This window comes from Vollenhovia emeryi, unplaced genomic scaffold (genome assembly GCF_000949405.1).
Source record: "Vollenhovia emeryi isolate VEMERY1.0 unplaced genomic scaffold, V.emery_V1.0 DF939126.1, whole genome shotgun sequence".
Classification (NCBI taxonomy): Eukaryota; Metazoa; Arthropoda; class Insecta; order Hymenoptera; family Formicidae; genus Vollenhovia; species Vollenhovia emeryi.
The window spans coordinates 4,022,913-4,031,218 of record NW_011967240.1 but is presented as its reverse complement, the minus strand read 5'-3'; the positions used below and the strand labels follow the sequence as shown (position 1 = coordinate 4,031,218).

The 8,306-nt window shown below is 37.0% G+C and overlaps 1 protein-coding gene across 2 annotated transcripts in view; it reads right to left on the bottom strand.

Annotated features, from left to right (window-relative positions):
* Nucleotides 1-8,306, bottom strand: part of LOC105569102 (sodium-coupled monocarboxylate transporter 2) — a 212,058-nt gene that overhangs the window by 146,493 nt on the left and 57,259 nt on the right. The window lies entirely within an intron of this gene.

Sequence of the window (8,306 nt, the reverse complement as noted above, 5' to 3'; positions counted from 1 at the left end):
TATATCAAGCCCAAGGTTATTGGAGGTGGGTGTGTTAATCTAAATAATTACCATTTAAATAAGTAAATAATGTTATATTAATTGTAGAGCAATAACTGCATAAACTAAAGTGTTGCAAAAACTTTTCATATATTAGTAATATCGCGTACCATTACGAATTAAAATAGAAGTAAATATTGTATATTTAAACGTAGATTGCGGAAAAACTATAAAATGTAATATATGATCTTTTAATCTTGCAGATTCACTTCTCAAATTGTTTTAAATCTCCACAGGCGATTTATACACTTCAACATTTATTGACCTCACTTAGCTATAAATAACTTGATAAATTTTACGGTCGTTATTCCTTATTAAATCTACAATTGGGACATAATCTATCTCGTCAAAAATCAACTGATGTTGCTTGGCAAATCAGTCTTCTCGTCACGTGTTTCTCCAATTTTGGATTAACACGAAAGGAAAACTCAAACTATATTTAGGTCTCAGGATTTAGGTCTCAGAAATATATCAAAGGTAATTTCATTTTGGTCGTTAAAATATGCAGCGTCTGCCTCATTTGTTATTCCCTATGTAGTCCTTCGCAGGTTTAATACATTGCTCGCTTTTCCATGTGAATCATTACGCATTCCTGATAGAATTCTGTAGTCACTTTCATGTGGCCCCGAAATCCGCCATTCTTAATTTTACTAACACTTTACGCGTAACATGTCTTTCATTAAATCGTCGTACCAACGTATTTCCTGAATCTTTCATATCGCAGAAGAAAGTATTTATATCAGAAAGTAACGAAAAGTATATTTTTTATAATAATATATCTATATTACATTAATACCTCAATAATAAGATTGCACTAAAATAAAGTAGCATTTTTATCAGCACTAATAATTATCAGATGATTAAGATAATAAAAGCTGTCTAAAGCTGATAGCAAAATTAATTGTGTGTGTGTGCGTGCGTGCGTGTGTGTGTGAGAGAGAGAACGATCTGCTAGTAAATCTCGCTTAAGTTCTGTTTTATATTCCTCTGACAGATTCACTCTCGGATCGAAGTGTATAAGTTTCGTGCCTCGAAAGAAGTTCGTTCGCGCAAGCATCGTTAAGAGATAAACGAAATAATAAAAAGATAAAGTCCACAGTAAAAAGTGAGTCGAGAGAGAAAGAGAGAGAGAGAGAGAGAGAGAGAGAGAGAGAGAGAGAGAGAGGGGGGGGAGAAATAAAACAGAAATGAGAATGGAGGCGACAGTTTTTGAATAGTAAACTATCAAGATTGGCGAGTAGTATCGCGTAAAATTAATCAGACTCGACATACTGTACCGATCTGTCACTTGCTACTAACTTTCGCGATACGGACAATATTAATTTTTACTATTCAACTGATCTTATTTTTCTTATATGGAAATATTTCTTATGTGCGTGTATATATACAGGGTGTACTAAAACCACCGGATTTCCTTTGAATCGCAGATTCCTTAGAAAATTTCAAGAGGAAAATTCTAATAAAAAAAATGTCAAGGCTATGATAGTTTTTAAATAATAAGCGATTATATTTCACAAATGACAGGTCTGAGATTTCGCGCGCTCAGGCACGGCGACATGACGAGTGATAAAAGTGTTCCTATGTGTTTCGCGAGCGAGCGAGAACCAAAGTTACCGTTTAACGGGACAGAAAATCTTTGGGAAGACGATGATCCGGTTATTTTGAAAACTTGAGGATAAAGAGAGGCAGGCGACTAGATTGAATCTAACTGAAAATTCCAAGTTCACTCAGAATATCGGAGATCGACTAAATCGAAGGATATCAGTCTGATCAAGATGCTCATCACAGTGAACCCCTCCCTTTTATTAATAAGACGTTACACAAAGTTAACAAAAAAATGGTTAAAGAAACTCTTAAAGGAACACTTTTATCACTGTACACCCTGTATAGTTGTTATTGTGACAAAAATGACTACTTTAAATTTAACGAATTTCATTATATTTTTACGCGTTAGTAAATAAAAAATTTTACGATTATACATTTTAACATCGACACAGCGTACGAAACGACGCAAATACATATGACGTAACGATTGACTCAGTCAACGGTTGATTAAGACACGATCAATTGTCCAAAAACAATTAAGAAATTCATTAAATCGCCTTTTCTTTGAAACTTGCTGACAAACTTACGATGTGCGATTTAATTCGCGCGTACTCATATGTAATAAACACACGAAATTTCTACCAAATATGAAAAAGAGATCATTCATATCTAATTTCTCGCAATCATTTTCATATAAAATGTGTGCTTGCGTTTTGTGGCACGATTGACCAAATCTCGTGACACGAATGACCAAATCCCGGGGGATGATTGACGAGACTTCGTGGCACTTTGTACAACACCTCAGTATTAATCACACGCGATAGGAAAGGAAGCACGAAAAATATACGATTGTACGAAGTTACTATTTGTACTCGGTATTCCTTGTAAATTTATCCGATGGTACGAATGTTAATCAACAGAAATCGCCGATGTATGAATTTAAACTATCGATGAGTAAATATTACAATATAATTAAGCACGGATAAGATTAATTGATATTTCATTCTTCAATTTAACGTATCGCGATGAAATGCGACTCAAAAATCTGCATTCTGACCAGTATTTGTATTTGATTCCGTTAATAAAAGAAAGGTTTTCAAGATTATACACGTATCCGTTAATAAATGAGAAACTTGAAAATTATACATTTAACATCGATACCGTACAATAAACGCAATTGAGTTAACGGTTAATCGAGACGCAATCGTCCGTAAAAATAATTAAAAATTCAAGCAAATTATACTCGAAGCGACGAGAGACTCGACGATACGTGATGTGTTCGAATACGAGCATCGTTTAAAGAAGCAATTATCCGTAATTATCGCAATGAAGTAATTTCAAATTAGCTTTGATTCTTTGACGTGCAAATCTCATGTGAATCGCGCGAGATATCTGTCTCGCCGGGTAACCGAGCATCGATGACAAATCGCGAGGATTCAGCGATGATATCCATCACTGATTTTTCACAGAGAGCGATCGCGGTTTCTTCCCGTACTTACCGCGAACGCACATCAAGAAAGAATAATGCGATATGCGAAGCGACGCGAGCCGCTAACCGAACCCATTCGACTGTCGCCGCGTGAATTCTTAGGCACAATAAGAATAGACTGTTTTCGACCGAAGTGTTTACGGCGCCACGTCCTTTCTCGAAACCGGCGCTCGGCGTTCGACGCCCGAAATTCCGACAATTTCCGCGACTTTTTTAAACAACGGCATCTGTCGCTTTTCCCGCACCTCGTAGTCCAATATATTTCTTTTAGCTGCCGCAAAATTAAATAAACATTTCGTTTACAGAGTAGCGTCAGATAAAAGTTAACTGTCGTTCGTATTTTTAGATACGACAATTTGATAATACTAGAATAGCGCTGCGTGCGCTCTACACGCCTCTCTTTCTCTCACTCCCTATCAACTATAGATATCGTCAATTTCTTTTCCTAACCTATTTTATTTGTACATAATTTATTTTTATTTCACATCAATGCATTCGATATTCATAAATATCTCGTTTACTACACGATGTAGGTCTAATGCAACTTCTATATATAACAGGCCCATTATGTAAATGTTTTTAATGAAAAGTTTACCACTCACCGATACGATGCGCAACAGCGGAGTTTTCTGCATCGTAAACTACGTTGAACTGTAAAGTACAAATATATGATACACGATTATTATAGAATAATCATTTAAACTCGAAATTATTGCATTAAATACTTCACGTATTCTTTAAATAGATATTTAATAAAATAATTATAAAAGTACTCAAAGAAATTTCCTTCTTTTAAATATAAACTCACAAGATTTCTACGTACATTTTTGCGTCTAACTCTTCTTCAAATCATTTGAATAAATAGAACAAACAAAGAGCAGACATTTCGCAGGTAGCAAATAATACATATAAAATGAAACACTCACCTCATGGTTGCTCCGCCGTTGCCCGATGCCTCCGGAAGCCTCCTCCTCCTCTCAGATTTTCTTGTTGCACTCACACAGTATTCACTCGCGAGAATGATTAACTACGATCGCGCGAAGTTTCGCGTGACACTCCCGTACGCGACGTGAAATGCCGCAAAACGCACAAAGTATTATCCGTACGACTTTCCGTCACGCAAATCACTCAAGCCGGCAACTCGCGCGTTATTTCGCACTCTCGATTCGAAAGTGGCAACGAATAAATCACTTTTACGATATAAAACGCGATGCGAGTGTCGAAATCAAAGCATCTAGCTGCGTCAAAGAAGTAAATTACTAATCCACGACGAAACGATGTCTTACAATCCGAATTGTCAAACAATCTAATCCTTGCGCGAAATAAATTGCGCGAGCGAAGCACTCACTACGATCAAGTCTATTAATTGTAACAATTAACGAAGATAATTTGATTACATTTCGAGCTATAACGTAGCGACCGTCTCTACTTCCTGCCTGTTTCAGCTACGCAGAATAACAGAACGAAATACAGCAAGCAAACGAAAACACTGAAGCGGTACAACAAATTTCTCTATCGTTTCACGAAACTGAAAGACAGAATACACTGAAATCAACAGATAATTCAAAGCGCGACGCGTAAACGGGATGTAATCACGATTAAGTATCACGATTTACATTCATATTTTATTAGATAAGCTAGTCGTGAAATCTATGCACGTTGATAAAGAGCCGTCGCCTCAACATGTAATCCGTTTCTCTGTACAAGCTATAGAAACTTAATAATTAATCGATGAACGTTACGTGTTGCTGGTAAAGGTGTACAAATTAATTGTTTTATTCCCGTACTCGTAGCGCAATCGCGTTTCAGAAATTGATAACGTAAAAGTAATACGACGCACGGAGCGACTCTGGACGCTGCCTGCCGGCTCGAGGTTCGACAAGCGAATGATAGCGCGATGACCTGTGCGTACACAATAGCGGGCGGAACGTCGCACGTTACCGCGTGGGCAGCAAAACAAACGCGAAAGTCGAGAGTTCGTTATCCCGCCTACGAAATATAACATAAATATATGTTGAAAATTCTATACCTAATATTCTCTCTCTCAAATTGCTTCGTTCGGCGATTGTTACTACAGGTACATTTTACATATCATTCTGTGCGCTGAGAAAAATGCTTTGATTGTATCAACAAGACATGTATGATAGAATGTATTTCGGCTAAACCAAATAGAATTTCTAGTTGGCACGATAGGGCTCGATATTTCATAACCAGAAGTTTGCTGGACTTCGCTACACATCTGGTAAATCCTAGAGCAATTCGTCCATTTTCTAACAGACGACTGGTTGAATCTACCAGATTTTTTTTCAGTGTGAAAAATTAGTATTGCTTATAGGGTAACGATCGTTTCTGTTCGGTCTGGAAAATTTTGAGAAGGTTTTGAAAGTAAAATCGTCTCTTAAATTTAAATTACTTAGGGATGTTGCATCAATTTCGTTGATGTACGTAAACGTAAAATAATGTGAAACCAGTAATGGCGACGCAAGAAGTAGGGCGGCCGCCTCTGTCTTGAATCTTGCTCGATACAATATTTTGCGTATTATTTCGCGCTTTCAACTTAGAAGCGGCCAACAAATTATACTCGGAAACGAGAGATTCAATGCGACGATACGAGATGTATCCGAATGCGAGCGTCGTTTAAAGAAACAATTATCGTCCGTCGTTATCGCAATGAAGAGGTAATTTCGAGTTAGCTAGCGCTTTGATTTTTGGACGTACAGATTTCATGTGAATCGCGCGAGGTGTCCGTTGTGCCGGTTAACCGAGCATCGATAGCAAACCGCGAGGATTCAGCGATCACGCGACGATATCGGTCGCTAATTAATCGCAGAACGCGTATCACGAGAGGATAATACGATATGCGGAGCGGCGCGGGCGTAACCGACTCGTTCGACTGTCGCCGCGTGAATGATCTTGCGTACGACGCCGTAAACACCTCGCGACCTCGGCTCGAAACCGAGCGCGGATTCCAAGAAATGACGTAGCGCCGCGAACACCTCGGTGGAAAACAGTCTATTCAATATCTATTCAAGTCTATTCGATTCCGCGCGTCTTCCCCGCCGCTCCTCATAACGCGATCGTCTCGTACGAGATTATTAACATTTATCAAACGTGTGTAATTGTCGCGACCTGTGTAATCACATCGTTGATTTCTACGGTGATTTGTCGGGCTGAATATCACGCGTAATTTGAAGAAAAAATCCGACAATTACGTATACATATAAATGATTAGTTTCGATACACGAGCGACAATACCTCTTTTAACAACCGAACCCGGACGAGTCTCTCTCTCTCACGTCGTGCTTTAAAATTTTCGTCGGTTCGAGTTAAACATTTAGGTATATGTGGTAAGAGTACAATGTATATCCTTCTTATTTGTACTTTGCTCTTTGTACTTTGACAAGAGAATTATATAGGGATTTTTAGATGTTGCGGAACAAGTTAAAAACTAACAAGAAACGCGGAAAGGGAAAAACTTTATACTTGAAGGAACAAAGCATAAAGTAGGGAAATCCGTTCAGAGAAGAGAACACGAGTTTAAAATCGCGAAATGGACCGGCCGAAAATATTTCGCGTGATAACGGATAGAAGCAAGAAAACGAGAGATGCAGAAAGGGAGCGACGTATTGAGAATATGGCGGTTCGAGCGATATTCGCGAAACAAAAGTAATGAGAGAGTCACTGTCTCAATGTAAAAATAAAGAAAGCACGAGTGAGATGGACGTGATGAGCAAAAAGGAATGAAAAGACATCAGAGAAAGGGATAAAACTCTGAAAAAATTATAAACAACGATAGAAAATATGGAAAATACTCCGTCAAAGATAAAATTTGTTGCTAAATATCACATTTTTATATTTGTGTCGATTTATAGATATTTGTTTCTTTCTGTGATTTATTAGAATGCAAAAATCGCATATGCTTGTTTGCATAAATGTTATTTTATTTGCATAAATTATATGCATATATATATAAGTAAAAAACTGCGCCACAAATCATCAATTCATAATTATGATTGTAATTTACTGTTTACATCATTTATGCAAATGCTTTCAATAAATTATTCCCGCGACGTAATATTTTATTTTATTCTGTTCAACTATACATCTGGAGTCTGACATTTGTTGTGCGGCATGGCGCCATGTTAGTTTTCAATCTCATATATTGTTAGAACAAATCCCGGAAGAACACGTGAGATAAAAATCTCATATGCGAAAGTAGAATGTCACGTACTTTCATTTTGGTACCCTTTCCAAGACAAGTTAATTTTGCGAGCAACTTATGGCTGAGTTGTCGCACATAAATCGTGGGATGAATCAAGCTCCGAGGTGCCGGAGCCTACGCAAAGTAAACTTGTGTGCACGTGCAGGAAATAATTGTAAATAAAACGAGAGATGCTCAGCTGCCGTGCGGTACATGCGGGATTACATTTATATTGAACGCAACAAAAAGTCACGCCTGCTTACTATAAATATGTATATAAATAAAACTGTGGAAAGATATCTATGTAGAAGAGAATAAACTCAATTAAGAAGAAATATTTCCTCAATGGAGTAAAATCAAATATGTGAAATTTGCGCTGAAAATTGTCCAGCCAATTATTTAACATACTTGTCGTTTCAGGATTTTAACTTGCGAACTGTGCAAGTTCGATTTAAAATTTACTCGAAGTTAAACACTTCGTTAAAGATACGTTCAGCTATCATGTAAGATAATCCGGCTGGATTACATAGATCAATAAACGTACATATAAACGGCGTACGTATGGTTAGTAAAAAAAAAACGTTGTTTATGTGCCGAATTGATACGTGTATCTTTAAAAGCCTGGCATAATATACCTTTATGTATTACGTAAGCATAGGTCCAAATGGCAGATATTCTTGCGGTAAAACTCTATAATATTTATATTTGGGTAAAATTAGAGTTTCCGAAGTGTTTTACCAAACATACACGCGCGCATAAGTGTAGGAAGAGCAAAAAAAAGTCACATCTGAAATATATCTACTATATCAAATAAAATTCTAGGGTTTCTTTATAAGAAACTAGAAGGGAAAGGAAAAATTATTTTATGTATAGGTATATACGATTGTTACATATTAATTTACGAATGGTATTAATGAATACGCTATGTGTATTTTTGCAGTTTTGTTCTTCGAAAATGATCGGTAGATCTCACTTTCTCAGTTTACATATCTTCGTCCTAATCAATGTTTGTTCAACGAAAGTAACTAAACA